This window comes from Tachypleus tridentatus, chromosome 10, assembly GCF_004210375.1.
Source record: "Tachypleus tridentatus isolate NWPU-2018 chromosome 10, ASM421037v1, whole genome shotgun sequence".
In the NCBI taxonomy this organism is placed as follows: Eukaryota; Metazoa; Arthropoda; class Merostomata; order Xiphosura; family Limulidae; genus Tachypleus; species Tachypleus tridentatus.
The window spans coordinates 23,276,093-23,298,819 of record NC_134834.1 but is presented as its reverse complement, the minus strand read 5'-3'; the positions used below and the strand labels follow the sequence as shown (position 1 = coordinate 23,298,819).

General features: G+C 33.3%; 1 protein-coding gene across 1 annotated transcript in view; it reads left to right on the top strand.

Moving 5' to 3' along the window:
- The window catches only part of LOC143228310 (O-acyltransferase like protein-like), a 412,295-nt gene that overhangs the window by 191,016 nt on the left and 198,552 nt on the right, over positions 1–22,727 (top strand). The window lies entirely within an intron of this gene.

Here is a 22,727-nt window from a genome sequence, read left to right as displayed (position 1 = left end):
AAAGTGCATAAATTAGGTACAAAGTACATAAATTAGTACAAAGTACATTAATTAGTACAAAGTACATTAATCAGTACAAAGTACATAAATTAGTACAAAGTACATTAATTAGTACAAAGTGCATTAATTAGTACTAAGTGCATAAATTAGTACTAAGTGCATAAATTAGTACAAAGTACATTAATTAGTACAAAGTACATAAATTAGTACAAAGTACATTAATTAGTACAAAGTGCATTAATTAGTACTAAGTGCATAAATTAGTACAAAGTACATAAATTAGTACAAAGTACATTAATTAGTACAAAGTACATTAATCAGTACAAAGTGCATAAATTAGTACAAAGTGCATTAATTAGTACAAAGTACATTAATCAGTACAAAGTACATAAATTAGTACAAAGTACATTAATTAGTACAAAGTGCATTAATTTGTACTAAGTGCATAAATTAGTACTAAGTGCATAAATTAGTACAAAGTACATTAATTAGTACTAAGTGCATAAATTAGTACAAAGTACATAAATTAGTACAAAGTACATTAATTAGTACTAAGTGCATAAATTAGTACAAAGTACATAAATTAGTACAAAGTACATTAATTAGTACAAAGTACATTAATCAGTACAAAGTGCATAAATTAGTACAAAGTACATAAATTAGTACAAAGTACATTAATTAGTACAAAGTACATAAATTAGTACAAAGTACATTAATTAGTACAAAGTGCATTAATTAGTATTAAGTATATTAATTAGTACAAAGTGCATAAATTAGTACAAAGTACATTAATTAGTACAAAGTACATTAATCAGTACAAAGTGCATAAATTAGTACAAAGTACATTAATTAGTACAAAGAACATTAATCAGTACAAAGTGCATTAATCAGTACAAAGTACATTAATCAGTACAAAGTGCATAAATTAGTACAAAGTGCATAAATTAGTACAAAATACATAAATTACTACAAAGTACATTAATTAGTACAAAGTACATTAATCAGTACAAAGTGTATAAATTAGTACAAAGTACATAAATTAGTACAAAGTACATACATTAGTACAAAGTGCATTAATTAGTACTAAGTGCATAAATTAGTACAAAGTACATAAATTAGTACAAAGTACATTAATCAGTACAAAGTGCATAAATTAGTACAAAGTACATTAATTAGTACAAAGTACATAAATTAGTACAAAGTACATTAATTAGTACAAAGTACATTAATCAGTACAAAGTGCATAAATTAGTACAAAGTACATAAATTAGTACAAAGTACATTAATTAGTACAAAGTACATTAATCAGTACAAAGTACATAAATTAGTACAAAGTCCATTAATTAGTACAAAGTCCATTAATTAGTACAAAGTACATAAATTAGTACAAAGTACATTAATCAGTACAAAGTGCATAAATTAGTACAAAGTACATTAATTAGTACAAAGTACATAAATTAGTACAAAGTACATTAATTAGTACAAAGTACATTAATCAGTACAAAGTGCATAAATTAGTACAAAGTACATAAATTAGTACAAAGTACATTAATCAGTACAAAGTACATAAATTAGTACAAAGTACATTAATTAGTACAAAGTGCATTAATTAGTACTAAGTGCATAAATTAGTACTAAGTGCATAAATTAGTACAAAGTACATTAATTAGTACAAAGTACATAAATTAGTACAAAGTACATTAATTAGTACAAAGTGCATTAATTAGTACTAAGTGCATAAATTAGTACAAAGTACATTAATTAGTACTAAGTGCATTAATTAGTACTAAGTGCATAAATTAGTACTAAGTGCATAAATTAGTACAAAGTGCATTAATTAGTACAAAGTACATTAATCAGTACAAAGTACATAAATTAGTACAAAGTACATTAATTAGTACAAAGTGCATTAATTTGTACTAAGTGCATAAATTAGTACTAAGTGCATAAATTAGTACAAAGTACATTAATTAGTACTAAGTGCATAAATTAGTACAAAGTACATAAATTAGTACAAAGTACATTAATTAGTACAAAGTGCATTAATTAGTACTAAGTGCATAAATTAGTACAAAGTACATAAATTAGTACAAAGTACATTAATTAGTACAAAGTACATTAATCAGTACAAAGTGCATAAATTAGTACAAAGTACATTAATTAGTACAAAGTGCATTAATTAGTATTAAGTATATTAATTAGTACAAAGTGCATAAATTAGTACAAAGTACATTAATTAGTACAAAGTACATTAATCAGTACAAAGTGCATAAATTAGTACAAAGTACATTAATTAGTACAAAGAACATTAATCAGTACAAAGTGCATTAATCAGTACAAAGTACATTAATCAGTACAAAGTGCATAAATTAGTACAAAGTGCATAAATTAGTACAAAATACATAAATTACTACAAAGTACATTAATTAGTACAAAGTACATTAATCAGTACAAAGTGTATAAATTAGTACAAAGTACATAAATTAGTACAAAGTACATACATTAGTACAAAGTGCATTAATTAGTACTAAGTGCATAAATTAGTACAAAGTACATAAATTAGTACAAAGTACATTAATCAGTACAAAGTGCATAAATTAGTACAAAGTACATTAATTAGTACAAAGTACATAAATTAGTACAAAGTACATTAATTAGTACAAAGTACATTAATCAGTACAAAGTGCATAAATTAGTACAAAGTACATAAATTAGTACAAAGTACATTAATTAGTACAAAGTACATTAATCAGTACAAAGTACATAAATTAGTACAAAGTCCATTAATTAGTACAAAGTCCATTAATTAGTACAAAGTACATAAATTAGTACAAAGTACATTAATCAGTACAAAGTACATTAATCAGTACAAAGTACATAAATTAGTACAAAGTACATAAATTAGTACAAAGTCCATAAATTAGTACAAAGTACATAAATTAGTACAAAGTACATTAATTAGTACAAAGTCCATTAATTAGTACAAAGTACATAAATTAGTACAAAGTACATTAATTAGTACAAAGTACATTAATCAGTACAAAATACATTAATTAATACAAAGTACATAAATTAGTACAAAGTACATTAATTAGTACAAAGTGCATTAATTAGTACTAAGTGCATAAATTAGTACAAAGTACATAAATTAGTACAAAGCGACATGGCTTTGTTGACCTGAAGATGACCTAGGAAGGTCGAAACGTTGTTCTCTGCTTATGAATAAAAGTGTTGATACCCATACCAGCCGTTATGAGATAGATTTTTATTTCAAGTGAGTTTTATCTCCTCAAGACTTTTATTTTTCATGAAGCGTAAGTTTATTACAGTGAGACCAAGAACCCCCGGAAGTACATTTCGGGTATATCGGCCACGCCCATCACATATTTAGTGTTCATCTCATTTGCATATATATTATAGAAACTAAACTTTTATCATCTCAAATCCAACAGAATCAAATGTTGAATAATTAATTATTCACGGAATCCACTTCTATAGCCAGTTTCTGTATATTACTCAATAATGTCGAAATCCACACTACTTTAAAACCAGGCCCGGCATGGCCAGGTGGGGTAAGACGTTCGAGTCGTAATCCGAGGGTCGCGGGTTCGAATCCCCGTCGCACCAAGCATGCTCGCCATTTCAGCCGTGGGGGCGTTATAATGTTACGGTCAGTCCCACTATTCATTGGTGAAAGAGTAGGTCAAGAGTTGGTGGTGAGTTGTGATAACTAGCTGCCTTCCTTCTAGTCTTGAGACACTTAAAATTCAATTTAGATAAACCTCGTGGGCAGAGCATATATATATATATATATATATATAGAGTCCATTGTGTAGCTTTGTACAAACAAATATTTCAGTTGTTTTAAATTTGCATTTATTATATCGTGGTTTATTCACAAGTTTATCCATTTAGTTCTGTAATTTACAACTGTCACGAAAAGGACAGTTTTCCTTTTAATAATTAATAAATGTGTCGCGTTTTAAACAATTTTTATATTATATTAACTAATAAAAGTGTCATTATCTTATATACATATTCAGCTATAGCCAAAGTTTACGACACTCTAGAATTTAAGAAACGAAACACAATTTTTAATAATAGGCATATGAACAAGATATACATGTTTTATTTAACAAAACTTAATCAAACAAACTACAAAATCTCATATGTCTATTAGATGTCCAGATAGCGGTACTTCCTATTTACAGTACATTTAATTGTTTTTCTTGGCTTTCGTGATACATTCAGTATTTTTTTTAGCCAAACACGTTTAAATAATTCATCTTGTACAATATTATTTCATTTTTAATACAGTATACAACTAAGTTTTCTATTATCCCAAGCCTGGCACGGCCAGGTGGTTAAAGCACTCGACTTGTAATCCGAGGGTCGCGTGTTCAAATCCCCGTTACACCAACTATGCTCGCTCTTTTAGCCATGAAGGCGTTGCTATGATACGTTCAATCCCACTATTCGTTGGTAAAAGAGTAGCCCAAGAGTTGGCGGTGAGTGGTGAGAACTAGCTGCCTTCCCTCCAGTCTTACACTGTAAAATTAGGGACGGCTAACGCAGACATCCCTCGTGTAGCTTTGCGCGAGATTCGAAACACATCAATTATCCCCAGACTTTCTAATTCTGTTTCATAAAGTCGAAGTAAACCTTCTGAACATTTGAATAATGTTGATGGCAGTAGTTTTTATTGAACTTTAAACTTCTTCTCTGTTGTTTTAACAAGATAAGATATTTGAAATATTTTGAAACTGACATTCTAGGGGGATTATTGAAACGGACTTGAATCGTGTAGATATTTATCCCCTGGTGGTAAAAAAGAAAGATCGATAGATTACAAATCAAAGAGCAGGATCAAACAATATCTTCCTAGGGGTTTAAAAGTACATGAAAGAAAAGATATTTGAGTCTTTCTGTTTCATAGTTAATATATCAGTCGACAGAGGTCAGATGACTGCGGATCGAAAAGTTCCTGATGTTGCTCCTATTTTTAAAATGGTGGATAAGTGCTCCTAATGTTACTCTTATTTGTAAAGGGGTAGATAAGAGTTGCTAATGCTATTCCTATTTTTAAAGGGTAGATAAGAGTTTCTAATGTTACTCCTATTTTTAAAAGTGTAGATAAGAGTTTCTAATGTTACTCCTATCTTTAAAGGGGTAGATAAGAGTTTCTAATGTTACTCCTATTTTTAAAGTGGTAGATAAGAGTTGCTAATGTTATTCCTATTTTTAAAATGGTATATAAGAGTTGCTAATGTTACTCCTATTTTTAAAATGGTGTATAAGAGTTGCTAATGTTACTCCTATTTTTAAAATGGTTTATAAGAGTTTCTAATGTTATTCCTATTTTTAAAATGGTATAAGAGTTGCTAATGTTACTACTATTTTTAAAATGGTATATAAGAGTTGCTAATGTTACTCCTATTTTTAAAGGGGTAGATAAGAGTTTCTAATGTTACTCCTATTTTTAAAGGAGTAGATAAGAGTTCCTAATGTTACTCCTATTTTTAAAGGAGTAGATAAGAGTTCCTAATGTTACTCCTATTTTTAAAATGGTATATAAGAGTTGCTAATGTTACTCCTATTTTTAAAATGGTGTATAAGAGTTTGTAATGTTACTCCTATTTTTAAAATGGTGTATAAGAGTTGCTAATGTTACTCCTATTTTAACTAATGTTACTCCTATTTTTAAAATGGTACATAAGGGTTGCTAATGTTACTCCTATTTTTAAAATGGTACATAAGAGTTGCTAATGTTACTCCTATTTTTAAAATGGTATATAAGAGTTGCTAATGTTACTCCTATTTTTAAAATGGTGTATAAGAGTTGCTAATGTTACTCCTATTTTTAAAATGGTGTATAAGAGTTGCTAATGTTACTCCTATTTTTAAAATGGTTTATAAGAGTTTCTAATGTTATTCCTATTTTTAAAATGGTATATAAGAGTTGCTAATGTTACTACTATTTTTAAAATGGTATATAAGAGTTGCTAATGTTACTCCTATTTTTAAAATGGTATATAAGAGTTGCTAATGTTACTCCTATTTTTAAAATGGTATATAAGAGTTGCTAATGTTACTCCTACATTTAAAATGGTATATAAGAGTTGCTAATGTTACTCCTATATTTAAAATGGTGTATAAGAGTTGCTAATGTTACTCCTATTTTTAAAATGGTGTATAAGAGTTTCTAATGTTACTCCTATTTTTAAAATGGTATATAAGAGTTGCTAATGTTACTCCTATTTTTAAAATGGTATATAAGAGTTGCTAATGTTACTCCTATTTTTAAAATGGTATATAAGAGTTGCTAATGTTATTCCTATTTTTAAAATGGTATATAAGAGTTGCTAATGTTACTCCTATTTTTAAAATGGTACATAAGGGTGGCTAATGTTACTCCTATTTTTAAAATGGTACATAAGGGTTGCTAATGTCACTCCTATTTTTAAAATGGTACATAAGGGTTGCTAATGTTACTCCTATTTTTAAAATGGTATATAAGGGTTGCTAATGTTACTCCTATTTTTAAAATGGTATATAAGAGTTGCTAATATTACTCCTATTTTTAAAATGGTATATAAGAGTTGCTAATGTTACTCCTATTTTTAAAATGGTATATAAGAGTTGCTAATGTTATTCCTATTTTAAAATGGTATATAAGAGTTGCTAATGTTACTCCTATTTTTAAAATGGTGTATAAGAGTTGCTAATGTTACTCTATTTTAAAATGGTGTATAAGAGTTGTTAATGTTACTCCTATTTTTTAAAACGGTGTATAAGAGTTGCTAATGTTACTCCTATATTTAAAATGGTATATAAAAGTTGCTAATGTTACTCCTATTTTTAATATGGTATATAAGAGTTGCCAATGTTACTCCTATTTTTAAAATGGTATATAAGAGTTGCTAATGTTACTCCTATTTTTAAAATGGTATATAAGAGTTGCTAATGTTACTCCTATTTTTAAAATGGTATATAAGAGTTGCTAATGTTACTTCTATTTTTAAAATGGTACATAAGGGTTGCTAATGTTACTCCTATTTTTAAAATGGTAATAAGAGTTGCTAATGTTACTCCTTTTTTTATAATGGCACATAAGAGTTGCTAATGTTACTCCTATTTTTAAAATGGTATATAAGAGTTCTAATGCTACTCCTATTTTTTAAAGGGAGTGATAAGAATTGCTAATGTTACTCCTATTTTTAAAGGGGAATATAAGAGCTACTCAGGAAACTATAGACCGGTGAGTCTCATTTCTGTACTTCGAACAACTCTGGACAGTAAGATAAAAAAACCATGCAGAATGATTAAGTGAAATTTGTTGTAATTAAATAAAGCCAACATACATTCTCTAAAATGTTTCATTGCTAATCTGTTGATTTTTATCGAGAATATTAAATGTTATCCGGACAATGAAAATGGTATACTTGATGTACTTAGATTTGGAAAATACTTTTGATAACACTCTACAGAAAAGATTAGTTTAGGAAATTGCTTGGATATGGGCTGGAGAAAAACTGTTTAATTATGAAGGATTTGCAAGAGTTACAACTGTTGAAAGTTATGAAACTTTGAAAGCTGTTGATGGAAAATATACAGTAGGAAACCATTAATCAATCCGTCCGCCATATTGAACGTCTAATGCTAACAACGGAGCAAGATTACCAAATAAGGATAGGATAAACTTGAAACACGTGAGTTACCAAGATACACATTCCATAATGTAACACAAGAAGCAGCAACTGCTGTTTCTGCTCATTAGCGCCGAACAGAACTTGAAAAGAAAGCAGTAATTAGAAGAATGCGTGGTAAAAAGATCGAAATTAATCACTTGTATCCATACATTCTGAGTTAGTAGGTTCGGATAACTACGCCAATATCCACATATAATTGATCAGAAATAGTTCCGTGCAATCCAGTTAACAAGTAGTTATGGGTTTTATTTCATCTAATTAAAAGAATTAAGTGTTCTTTATGAGTCGTAATTATAATAAGTAAGTTGTACAGATGCTGCGTGGTTTAAGTCCTAGGAAAAGCTTCTCTCCAGCCCCTCACTTGTCCAGCCATCCTGCGTTGCTCAGGATCTCCAACTGCACCTCCGGATCCAGAATGACCATAATAGAGCTTTGCACATAATATTCGTTCAATCTCCTTGTAATTATGTCATAGTCTGACAACGTTAACGTTTGAAATGATAGTTCATAATTTACAGGAAATAAAACTATTAATCTTGCAGCTCATTTAACTAAGTTGACAGAAGATGTAATGAAGCTATTAATAAACATATTAGAAAAATTATTAATACATCTAGGCCCGGCATGGCCAAGCGTGTTAAGGCGTGCGACTCGTAATCTGAGGGTGGCGGGTTCGCATCCCCGTAGCGCCAGACATGCTCGCCCTTTTAGCCGTGGGGGCGTTATAATGTGATGGTCAATCCCATTATTCGTTAGTAAAAGAGTAGCCCAAGAGTTGGTGGCGGTTGGTGGTGATGACTAGCTAGCTGCCTTCCCTCTAGTCTTACACTGCTTTAATTAGGGTCGTTCTAGCTTAATGTTAAGGATTAGAATAAAATAGTTAATGAAATACCAGAATGAAGAGTTTAATAGTTTTAATATCAAACTGTCTTCAGATAGTTTTGGGAACCTTGACGCCAACGAGTACAGGAATATTTTGTATTAATGCATTTTTAAAAATCTAAATCTTCTCGAGTTTGTTGCTCAACCTAAGGCTGCACAAGATGGCGTTAAATAAATATATTTGTAACTACTGTATAACCCAAACCACTGAGCTCGCGGGTTTCCGTTACAATTATATTGTAAAGTTTTTGGATGGTAGAATACCGAAATTTATTATTAATGGAGTCCGGTCACATTGAAACTTTTAAATTTTTACTAATTCAGTTTTTCTATCCTAATTCTTCCTTATTTACTTTGTTTATGATACTGATGAGGGCTCAATTAGTACATTTGTAAAGTTTACAATAGACTCTTGAGCACTTCTAAGTGCATTGAGGATGTTCAGCCATTAGTGAATGAATGTAATAAGTTGGTAAGATGTACAAATGTTTATGAAAGGTCTTTAACTATAGTGAGAGAATTTTGGCTGTAAGAACGAAGTCCACATTTTGTAAATAGACAAAAAACATCGAAAAGCATGATCAAATAAAATGATTTTTCACTAGACGTGGCTAAGTCACTCAAGTCACAGAGAGAGCCTAGTAGTACATTAATAAAACTCTAGGGTTTATTTACAAACATACTGATTACACGTGTAGATGTCCATAAAAATCACTAGTTAAGACTCCTTCTCTAAGTCAATATATTGGCTTAATGGGAAAAATTCAGAAAACAACAGTTAGGATGACTTGAAGAACAGAAGGTAAACCAAAACGAAGAGGGTTAACATCTCTTAATGTATTTTAGCTTAGGAGAAGTAGGATAAGACGTGATATTAGTTAAATCTACTCATCAAATTACCAGGAGGACTGACAGGAAAAACGATCTTCGATTTCTTTGAGCTGTGTTATTGAGACAATAGGTTTTTTTATGTTCTTTTTTTTTAATTTTGCACAAAGCTACTCGAAGGCTATCTGTGCTAGCCGCCCCTACTTTAGCAGTGTAAGACTAGAGGGAAGGCAGCTAGTCATCACCACCCACCGCCAACTTTTGGGCTACTCTTTTACCAACGAATAGTGGGATTTACCGTCACATTATAACGCCCTCACGGTTGAAAGGGCGAGCATGTTTGGCGTGACGGGGATGCAAACCCGCGACCCTCACATTACGAGTCGCGCGCCTTAATACGCTTGGCCATGCTAGGCCCAAGACAATAGAACAAGAGATCATAAGTTTGGGATTTGGAAAACTCAGTTTGAGGTACAGTTTATACTAGTATGAACGAGGGACTTTAGTTTGGTATTTAAGGAAAATATTCTCTGAAGTTTTTCATTTCATGTACACATTTTAGTTTTTCTGTTTCATTATTGTACAGAGTTTATAAATATAAAACATTAACAAAGGATCTGTATGCACTAACCAATAAGAATAAAGATTAGTCTAACTGGTGACGAACACTATGCGTATTATCGAACTTTTACTTAAAACGTTTTTCATTATTTTATTAGTGAAGGCGTTGTAATGTTACGGTCAATCCCACTATTCTTTGGTAAAAGAGTAGCCCAAGAGTTGGCGGTGGGTGGTGATGACTAGCTTCCTTCCCTCTAGTTTTACACTGCAAAATTAGGGACGGTTAGCGCAGATAGCCTTCGAGTAGCTGTGCGCGAAATTCAAAAACGAATTCACGCAAAGCTACGTAATGGATGACGTGCTCTGTCCTCACTACATAGAAATGTTTTAAGTTCGTAAACTTTCTCGTTCACTCACGTGGGAAGACACAAAAGTTCGCTAAATCAGGCTTATTGACTCTTATTACACAGAGGATTTCTCTTTTTAAAACAATAGCTTGAGAATTTTCCTAATTGAACGACAGTAAAAATTTTAGGGAAACCACAATTGTTCATTTTACCCTTTAAGATTCTAAAAATTTCCGACGTGTTAAAGTATATACGGTGCACCTTTGTTTAGGTTAAAATCAGTTACTATCTTCGATAGTTAATATTATACCACTGGTAAACAGAGAATACTATAAATCGTATGTTTCAAAATATATAAATAATATCAACACAGCGCTTTGTTGTATTTTGCCATTACCTTCAATTTGCATATAATGTTAAATAGTTTTATTCGCCAAAAAAGGCCCCGGTATGGCCAGGTGGGTTTAGGCGTTCGACTCGTAATCTGAGAGTCGCGAGTTCGAACTCCCGTCGCACAAAACATGCTCGCCTTTTCAACTGTGGGGGCGTTATAATGTTACGGTCAATCTCACTATTCGTTGGTAAAAGAGTAGCCCAAGAGTTGGCGGTGGGTATTGATGACTAGCTGCCTTCCCTCTAGTCTTACACTGCTAAATTAAGGATGGCTAGCGCAGATAGCCCTCGTGTAGCTTTGTGCGAAATTCAAAAACAAACCTGATGTTTACAAACAAATCTATAAAAATGTAAATAATTACTGTGTAATATACGTAAATAAAACTCGTTGCTCGTATTTCATTAAGTAGAGTCCATTATTTGAGAATTAACAACCCCAATTGATTCTGATTTGAATCCACGTACCGTGTTATTACACAACCAAACCTACTTGACATATCTAATCCGTAACGTGTCTTGTATAATTAAGCTGTATTGAATTTCAGTCCAATTTGATATGGTGTCTTAGCAAATTTTCTTAACTTCAAGCACAGGATACTGGAAACGAACAGACCTTGAGTTCGCCTGCAAAGAACCAAAAATAAAACCCAGCTTTAATCCTAGGTCCAGACATCTTTACGATCCCACTACCACAAAATGGAAATGATTGCGTGAAACAAATGAAGGCGTAAATACACTGAGCATAAAGATAAATTATACGTGTAATATTGCATTTAAAACTTTTAAATTGGAAAAACAAATCTGGTTAATTCGTACTTCTTCCCATATTTTCGTACCTATAAGCACTGTGCTGTTGATTATATCTATCATCAACTGAATCTAAATAGTCGTTTCTGTGGGTTGAAACACGTACGATTCCTGCTTTTAATATTTACTGTACTAGTACGCATATAGCGATCTCTGTATTAACAGAGTCGTAACATGGTGGATATTGCTCATTAATTGGCTTTTACCTGTTCAGTGCCGTAGACGAGATAACTCGTCCAAGCCGATCGATAATACAGTGCTTCGGACGAGTTAATTCGTTCTGAATAATACCTAACTTCAACGCTAGATGTCAGCATCATACATGCATTTGACCTACTTACATATTGTTTCACTTTCGATCCAAAGTGGCGTCACGAAAAAGGTAACAAAATGAAGAAGCATTAGAGTTGCCATAGCAGCTGAAATGCTTGGCAGTCAACAGGTTAAATGAGTGTCCTTCGCTGGAACAGCGGTAAGTCTTTTGATTAACAACGCCAACGGTTGACACAGCAGAAAGTCCAATGTGGCTTTGCTATAAGAAAACACACACTATTATGGACAACTGAAGTTTAAGAACCATATATTCCAGGACACCCGTCAATATGGGTGAAACTAATCATTCTTACAGCTTTAGTTTAATTTCGGTTTATTTCACCATTAGTGTGGCAAGTTCGTTTTATTAAATCCACTTCTACAACTGAAGTAATTCATATATATATACGTAACTGAGATGTATCAGTAAGTAACTCTCCACCTTTTAAACTGTAGTATGTATGATGAAATTAAAACCGGAAGTGACGTCAAAGTTTGACATGGAGCGCTATATACAATTTTGGTACTCATTTTAACCACCTCTTTATTTAAAGCTGTCTCACAAATATTAGCGACACAAAATCTATATGTTCCACTTGTTTCGTTTTTTCACTTGATTGAGTTACATCGTGGTGATCACCAACCATGGGATTTGTGAGCAATAATTATAGAAGTAATGTTGATTTCCCTGATAACGAAAAACCCACTTGAAATAAAAATGTATCACAGAACGGCTGGTTTGGGTATTAACACTTTTATTGATAAGGAGAGAACAACGTTTCGACCTTCTTAAGCCTCTCTGAAGATAGACCTGGGTAGGTTGAAACATTCAGTGATGACGAGAAACCCACTTGTTGAGAAATTTATATGCAAAAACGGCTCGTTTGGGCTTTTTTGTGAACCTGACGATGACCGAAGAAGGTCGAAACGTTGTTCGCTCTTCTATGTAAAGTGTTTTCTCAGCCCAAACGAGCCGTTTTTGCATATAAGGTTGAAACATTGTTCTCTGCTTATCGATAAATATGGATTTTCGTGCCATTTTTTTAATTTTTTTGCTAAGCCTAAACATGTTGTACTACTCTGTTGTCCTCTACATGAATAACATAAAATAATGTTGAAAGTATGGTTTCCTTTGTTTTCTATTTAGCGCAAAGCTACACGAGCACTGTCTTTGCTAGACAACACCACCCATTTTCAACTATTGTGCTATTATTTTACCAACGAATAATGTGATTAACTATTACATTATAACGACCCAACGGTTGAAAGAGCAATCGTGTTTCATGACGGAGATTCGAACTGCTTGTTTGTTATCTTTTTTCTTTTTCTCTGCATGTATTGGTGTAGAAACCTTGGGCATTTATGGACGAGAAAATATTCTAAAGTAGACCGAAACAGTTCTGGAGTGAAGCATTATAAATTTTTACTGATAACAGAACCTTAGGCAATATATTTAGCATTCAACGCCTCGCTTATCGTAATTTATCTTACAATGTATTTTCAGAGAAATTGTACAACATGGTTTCGAAAATTGACTACCAGCCCAAGCAGAAATTAGGCATAGTTTCCCTTCGAATTAGCTTGCATGATTCATGGCTTTACCTTACCGTAAAATTCACGATTCGTATTTGTACTAGAAAATAGTATTAAATTATAAGAAAAAGCCGTCGTTTCCATCTATATAGACGATCCAGTCTGCAAGAGTTAGAAATAATTCATGGAACTTAAATTCCTATAAAAAAAACAACAACTAGATGTTATCGTTGAAAAACTGAAATAAAAATTCATCATTTAGTTTCACACTTGAATTTCATCTCACATCAAGCGACAGTTCCTGTTAAAAATCTAATTATTGTGTACTTGAATTCCTTTTTAACATCGGCTAATCTTCCTGCGTGAGCTTGCTTTTTATATGTATGTATGTGTGTGCAACGAAGAAAGAATTTTTATTTTCTAAACGAAGCTTTTATTGGGTTATTTAACATTATCTTTACAACAGTACAATTAATTTGAAATTACCTCCCACTTCAGGGTTTAGTTCCTTCTGTTGGGAGAAGAGTCTCCGCATATCTTTATACGAACGTATTTAATATAATAAATGTAATATAGTTAGGCTTAGCAACAGATACTGCTTAAAGTGACTTAGCAATTATATAATTATTTATAAAGATGTTTCTTGTACTAAAATATTAGGCCCAGCATGACCAGGTGGGTTAAGACGTTCGACTCGTAATCTGAGAGTCGCAGGTTAGAATCCCCGTCGCACCAAACATGACCGCCCTTTCAGCCGTGGGACCTTTATAATGTGACGGTCAATACCACTATTCGTTGATAAAAGAGGAGCCCAAGAGTTGGCGGTGGGTGGTGATGACTAGGTACCTGCCCTCTAGTCTTACACTGCTAAATTAGGGACGGCTGGAGCAGAGAGCCCTCGTGTGGCTTTGCGCGAAATTCAAACTAAAATATTATAAATATTCAGATTATACTGTTTCAATAATTTAGGTTTAGTTAGTTTTTCATTGATTGTTATTTACCATAACTATTCATGTACTACAATTGTTCATTCACCTCTTGATTTTAATTCAAATCAATAAAATACTTAAACCGTAATTAAAATAATAACAAGTCCGTTGTGTTCCATATTGTTCAATGGTGTTTTCTAACAACCTGCGACTCGACATTTCGTGTCAATTCGTATGAAAAAAAAAAAGATGAATTTCAAGAAATGTCTGCGAAATTATGGAAGAAGTCGAATGGTGGAACAAGAGATACACAGCAAGCAAGTTGAACAGACGATTTCTGGTTAGCTGATCCGTTTAACTTTCGTACGCACGTGAGGCATCCAGATGGAAAATGAGTCTCGAATAGGTGCTAATAGAATGAAAATTGTGCGAATATTCTCCAGTTTCTTAGTTCCGCCTGAAGGCGAACGTTAACTAATGAAAGTTGTAATACTGGAATTGTTCTGTACTAAGTCTTTTCTCCAGTGCACTTGATTTTTAGAGACAACGTGTGAACGACATGGAAACATATGCATCCGACATTTGTTCGGGGAAAATTAGTAGTAACGCCTCCCATTTCATGTCTTACACAATTTTTGTCCGGTGTGCAAATTTTCTGCACAATGAACGTGCTTTAGAAAAGTTGTTTTGGTTTATTTTGAGTTTAACACAAAAATTATACGAGGGCTATCAACACTAACCGTCCCTGATTTAGCAGTGATTGATTAGGGTCAATTATTGGGCTATTATTTATTTTTTTATCAACAAGTAGTGGAATTGACCATGATTTATAACGACCACATATTTAAAAGGGTCAGTGATATGTGATACTTCAAAGACTATTTTTTCAACTTATTTATTTCACACAATTTTTTTTATTTAGTGTTCGATATTTCTTCATCAATTCAGAATATTTTAATCTATACTTATTGAAAGAAAAAAAGATTTTATTCAATATTCATTTTATTTATTTATTTTTCCTGTTTTATCAAAATTTGAGATATTTCTTTGTCTAACCTGAAAATCTCTTTAACAGATGTAGTAGAATTTGTTAAGCAACGTTAATAAGTTATTAAAAGATTTGGGACCGATAAATTGCTTTTCCTTGTTTGTTTTTTGCCAATTATTTTCTCATCAGTATTTTAAATAATTTATATCTAGATGAAAACATAGTCTTCTAGACTTGTTTCTAAATGGAGATCTTTCTTGAATGTGTTACGTGTTATTGTCTGGAATAAGCGGACTGTTCTACTTTTGATCTGCTCATTTATAAATTTTCATCTGCTATTACACATCACACTTTGCTAAGGCACGACTTTTTGCAAGTCTCTTTCTAGATGGTCCTGGTTTTCCAAGCTGATCTATCTTCCTTTCTTTGAATAGAATTAAGTACAAACTACGTCTTTGTCTTGCAAATTTTAAGCCCGATTTGAACATCTCTTAACGATTTGAGTATATGAATATTTTGTGTCAAACTGATTGCTTATAAATTCCTTTGCACAATGAGTTTGTATTTGTTGTGGTTTTTACGTGTCTTGTCGATTTGCATATTTGTAATTGTTTTAATACAACGTATTAAACTCTCTGTATAGCAAAACAATAAGCCCCCAGTGGCTCAGCGGTATGTCTACTAACTTACAACGCTAAAAACCGGGTTTCGATACCCGTAGTGGGCAGAGCACAGACAGCCCATTGTGTAGCTCTGTGCTTAATTATAAAACAACAGCAGCAAAATGATAAAGGTTTCAGAAAGTTGGTATTATAAAACTACTCGGAAAGAGCTCTTTAGTGTTGTTTGAAACTTGAGTCAGTTTCATCAAGACTTCTATACCCATGAACTTACATTCTTGTCACTGAATTCAGCGTTGAATAATTGATGAATTTTTGCAATCCAGAATAACAGCTAGGAGAACTTCTCAAAAAACTGAAAGAATGAAACTTCAGGATTATTCATATTTTTAAATCGAACAAGAAATGCTCATGTATTATCCTAAGTATATTGTATTACTAAATAATGTAAAATCGGTGAAAGGATGTATGTATAAGATAACAAAAACAACCAACTCATACGGAACAAAACTCAATATGAGACATCCACAAATGATAAAGACATAAGATATTCCAATACTCAACTAAACTATTCATAAGCAAAAGTATATAAATTTTAAGCTGTTTATTCACTGGACAAGGAGTAACAAAAAACGATTTTCATAATAAGAATATTGAATAAACCCCAAAGATAAATATATACAATAGGATGTCTTATGCTTATCAGAAGGCTCTGTATGTCAACAAAAAGAAGGAAGATACGTGCAGAAATAAATGGATTACTGCTTGCGTTGGTGTTTCCATATTCACCACAAGAAGAAACAATTTATAAACTCCACAACTTGCAACAACTGAACAATTGAATATTACGAAGAGACTGCAGAAGACAAGAGAATGTTTCTACTGTGATGGATACTGGATATATGTAGACAGTTGTATGAGCTGTAATGTGAGAAATAATAATCACGAAGGAAACAGCATGGACAACTGGAACATCAACTGAGAAATGTGGTCTTCTACTGCGGAGCAACAGTGGGAAAAATACACATTATTGTGAATGACCATTAATTGGTCAGAGGTACATGGTGTTGCTGACCAGATAACGTAAACTTAAAGATGAAACTTTGAATAAATGTTGTTTAAATTAATGGAATAAGCTTATCTGATATTTTCTTGCAGGATAACACTCCTATAACAGGATGTAAAATTCATCAGGACTAGTTTGTTCCTATGGTATTGTCTTTTGGAATTTTGCGCAAAGCTACAAGAGGACTACCTGCGGTAGCCGTCCCTAATTTAGCAGTGTAAGACTAGAGAGAAGGTAGCTAGTCATCACCACCTACCGCCAACTCTCGAGCTACTCTTTTACCAACGAATAGTGAGATTGACCGTCACGTTATAATGCCCCCACGGCTGAAAGGGCGAGCATGTTTGGTGTGACCAGGATTCGAACCCGCGACCCTCGGATTACGAGTCAAGTGTCTTAACCACCTGGTTATGACGAACCTCACATATTGTGACGTCATGAAAAATATTAGGAACGAAGAGCTATTAAAATAAAAGAATCACTGTATAAGTAAGGCATGCCCACTTACATTCTTAAAGAAATAGTTTCGTAAAAAAAATGGAACTATGGGGTTAGAAATATTGTTACTGTAATATTTAAATTGAACATGAAGTTTTTAATTCGACACCTGGTGGGTAAATTGGGGTAAACTAGCTCGTGTTGATGTGCAAAGTTGGTATGATGTAAATGCTTATAAGCAAGTTATTTATTTAATCGTGATGAGTTTCGTATAGCTGTACAGGTGATTCAGTATAGTTGTACAGATGATTCAGTATAGCTGTACAGGTGATTCAGTATAGCTGTACAGGTGATTCAGTATAGCTGTACAGGTGATTCAGTATAGATGTACAGGTGATTCAGTATAGCTGTACAGGTGATTCAGTATAGCTGTACAGGTGATTCAGTATAGTTGTACAGGTGATTCAGTATAGCTGTACAGGTGATTTAGTATAGTGGTACAGGTGATTCAGTATAGTTGTACAGGTGATTCAGTATAGCTGTACAGGTGATTCAGTATAGTGGTACAGGTGATTCAGTATAGTGGTACAGGTGATTCAGTATAGTTGTACAGGTGATTCAGTATAGCTGTACAGGTGATTCAGTATAGTTGTACAGGTGATTCAGTATAGTTGTACAGGTGATTCAGTATAGTTGTACAGGTGATTCAGTATAGCTGTACAGGTGATTCAGTATAGCTGTACAGGTGATTCAATATAGCTGTACAGTCTATACCAAAAGAGAGAACGGTCTCCAAATCCTAGCAGTTGCTAAGAAAGGCCTTATGCCGTAGTAAAAAAACAAGAAAAAACTTGTAGAAATAGAAGTTAACGTTCCATTTCAGTTCAGCCCCCCCAGTGGCTCAGCGGGATGTCTGCGGACTTACAACGCTAGAAACCGGGTTTCGATACCCGTGGTGGGCAGAGCACAAATAGCTCATTGTGTAGCTTTGTTCTTAATTCAAAACAACAACAACCATTTTAGTTCAATAGGACAGCTTAAAGAAACATCATGAATGAGATGTTAGTCAATATGTTTTACCTAGACGTTTCTGTAACAGTTTGAGCACGCGAATCATGGAATGTAGAGGATTATATTGAGTTGGCCAATGTATTACTGAAAATATTAATTATTCAGAAAACTAAAGATTTTCAGTAACTACATATTTAAGTGTTAAAGTGTGGGGAGAGTTTTCAGTCAGTATAAGTCCAAGATAAAATTAAAGAGTTCTTCTCTGACTGTATAACAATATTAAACACAAGAAGCTTTGAATGTAAAAAACAAAGGCGTTATCGTGTCTGTTTGATTTCAAAGCAGACTAAATACTGTTGAAATTACTTCTGTTATTTGTAAGGTTTGATTTTTTAAATTACTCTATGAAAAATAAAATGAAAAGAGCAAAGTCCCCTTAACCAGTTCCCCCAGGGGCTCAGCGGTATATCTGCGGACTTACACACTAAAAACTGGGTTTCGATACCCGTGGTGGGCAGAGCACAGATAGTCCATTGAGTAGCTTTGTGCTTACTTCTAAAAAAACAAACCCCTTAACGAAAGCAACAAAAACGTTTATTTCTTTGACCTTTAATTTCACGGTTAGATTAACGAATTCTCAACTGTAAACCTAACTTCACAAGCAATTACGTGTTAATTTTGTATCACTATTTTCATTCGTCGGTACACAGGCTCAGTATCTTACTTCGCTAAAATATTTAACTAGTTAAATGGCTGACTAACTAATGCACTAATTATTCGTAAGATGATTGACACTCTCGTTCTAAGAAACTCTAGCTTAACTCGCTAATGCCAATCACATTAGGTTAAACTTTATTCCGATTGAAAAGCAGTATAGATTTCGAAAAGGCAAGAAAAAGTGTATCATGACGAAACAAAATTCAAGGAAAACGTGATACGAAAAATTGGAGGAAAAGTAAACTGTTTGTTTGTTTTGAATTTCGCGCAAAGCTACACGAGGGCTATCTGCGCTAGCCGTCCCTAATTTAGCAGTGTAAGACTAGAGAGAAGGAAGCTAGTCATCACCACCCACCGCCACCTCTTGGGCTACTTTTTTTACCAACTAATAATGTGATTGACCGTCACATTATAACGCCCCCACAGCTGAAAGGGGGAGTATGTTTGGTGTGATGGGGATTCGAACCCGCGACCCTCGGATTACGAGTCGAATACCTTAACCACCTGGTCATGTTGGGCCAAAAGTAAATAGAAAAAAAAAGAAAGAAGTGACGAACTGTGACCAAAAACAGTTCGGTAAATGAAGCATTTAAAATATAGGACAACTGTTATTGTATTTATTCAGGGAAAGTGCGAATGATACGCCATTACTAAAGACGAAGAAAAGAGGCTAGCCATTAGGGTTATACATTCAAGGATACTCACGTCTATACGGTTTCATTATACAAAAACGAATACAGGGAATTTGATGTATTCCGTATAAATAGAGGTCTGCTAGTACTATAGTTTACGTAAATCACACATCGGGTGCGGCTAAACATGAATTGAAAATTGGAGAGGTCTTTTGTGGATGCATGAGTGTATTGAACGTAAAAGTTTCCCCAAGTCGATAAAGAATTTGTTTGTTTTGTTTTGGAATTTCGCACAAAGCTACTCGAGGGCTATCTGTGCTAGCCGTCCCTAATTTAGGAGTGTAAGACTAGAGGGAAGGCAGCTAGTCATCACCACCCACCGCCAACTCTTGGGCTACTCTTTTACCAACGAATAGTGGGATTCACCGTCACATTATAACGCCCCCACGGCTGGGAGGGCGAGCATGTTTAGCGCGACGCGGGCGCGAACCCGCGACCCTCGGATTACGAGTCGCACGCCTTACGCGCTTGGCCATGCCAGGCCTCGATAAAGAAACATGAGAATGCAAAGATCAGTTTCGTGCGCATAAAAGTAGGGAAACAGGAGACACACACTCTGCAAGATGGTGAATAATATAAACCTATTGTTATTGCACAAGTTGGTGGTCTATGACATTCGATTAGACTTAACAGAAAAGTTTAACAATAGAGACCAACTGTAATAATATATCCATGTAAAGACACGGGTCTGCTGTGATCTCGTGAACTAAGTGGAAATAAAAAAGATACTCTCGTACACGTATCAAATTAACCAATAGGAGGAAAAGGAGTACCACAAACAATAAATAAAGTGGTACTCTTGTGACAATATAAAATAAATGAATAGAAAGAAATGGTACTGTTATAACTATACCAGATAAATGGATAAGAAGAAAGGGATATTATATACAATAAATAAATAAATAGAAGAAAATAGTTCTGTTACAACTATATCAAATAAGTACATAAAATAGAGGAAAATGGTACCGTTATAACCATACCAAATAAATAGATAAATAGAAGGAAAGTGTTCTAATTATTTTATCTATTGCTGTGTAATATCTCTACTTGTTGTTGAGGGATATCTGTAGACGGCCTAGCATGGTCAGGTGGGTTAAGACGTTAGACTCGTAATCTGAGGGTCGGGGGTTCGAATACCGGTCGCACTAAACATGCTCGCCATTGTAGTCATGGGGGTGTTATGATGTGATGGTCATTCCCATTATTCGTTGATAAAAGAGTAGCTCAAGAGTTGGCGGTGGGTGGTGATGACTAGCTTCCTTCCCTCTGGTCTTACACTGCTAAATTAGGGACGGCTAGCGCAGATAGCCCTAGAGTGGCTTTGCACGAAATTAAACAAGACAGATATCTCTAGAGTTTATCTTCGTATTATTTTACTAGTTATTGAGTGATATATCTGGAGTTTATCTTCGTATTATTTTACTTGGTTAATGATATATCTGGAGTCTAGTTCTTACAAAGTTTGGTACCAAATATGTGTTCATTTAGAAAATCAAAGAGAGAAAGAGATTGAAAGAAAAACATTAATAAATGATATCACAATAACGTTTGTAAGTTTAGTGATATTTATACAAAAAAATAGAAAAATGAGATTTTGAAGTTTATTTTTATATGAAGTTGATATAACTCACTTGAAACGATGTTCTTTGTTAAAAATAAAAACCGCGTTTTCTTTCTGAACAACGTTAAGCCTTTTTCATGAGTTCCGACTGCTGGACAATAAGAACGTGTTTTTCAGTTTTTGAATTTCGCGCAAAGCTACATGAGGGCTATCTGATCTAGCCGTACCTAATTTAGCAGTGTAAGTGTAGAGGGAAGACAGCTAGTCATCACCACCCACCGCCAACTCTTGGGTTACTACTTCATCAACGAATAGTGGGATTGACCGTAAGCTTATAACGCCCCGACGACTGGAAGGACGAGCATGTTTGGTGCAACGGAGATTCAAACCCGCGACCCTCAGATTACGATTCGAACGTTTTAACCCACCTGTGCATCCTGGGTCGAATAATAACTACGTTAAAAATCTATCTAGAGTTAACAGAACATAGTCTCTCTTGATTGACAACAAATGACTTTAGAGTCATTTCTGAGCAAGAGTGAGGGACGAACAGTGTTTAGAGCATTTTTAATATATATTTCCATCACAAAAAATTTAAAAATCTTCAACTATGAGTAAACTTTGTTAATTTAGAAGTAAGCCAACTATTTGTATCTACTGTATAGAAGCAGACGATCAAACTGCAATACATTTATTTCTAAAAATTATCCATTTTAATTCCATAAATTTCTCGTTTTATTAATTGAAAGCAATAAGAAAACGTAGAGGCGCTGATGTCCTATATTTCATTGGCAAGCCGTAAAATTACTTTAAAAGTATTTTTAATTGAAGTTTTCATTTAATAAACCAGTTGTTTTTCATTTTCATGTAGTCTTTAGAATGTGTTTTCTTTGTAATTGTATCGATAATAGAGAATGTGTAAGATATCGCAATTATATCTTTGTCAAAGGCCCTCTTCAAAGTACCATCATAATATACCACACTAAAGTAGCGGCACGTTTAAAAATATTTAAAAAAAATCTATCATTACATGTGTAAGAAAATCACGTTTCTAGAGCGGTTATAAACTTCTTAATAAAAAATAAGGGTCTGATATCAGTATATCACTAGAAAATAGAAATGAATGAGGCACTTTAACGTTGCTAATATTGCTTTTACGATCCAGAACCCTGTTAAAATACATACTAAATTAACAAACATCTAAAGTTATCATATTTCTTTAACAAAACGTAGAAAAGAGTCCTAGATGTGGACTCGTATTTTAATATCTTCATTCTGAAGAACACTTTTAAGGGATTTTACTTGAATATTGCTTGAAAAGAACTAAGGAAAC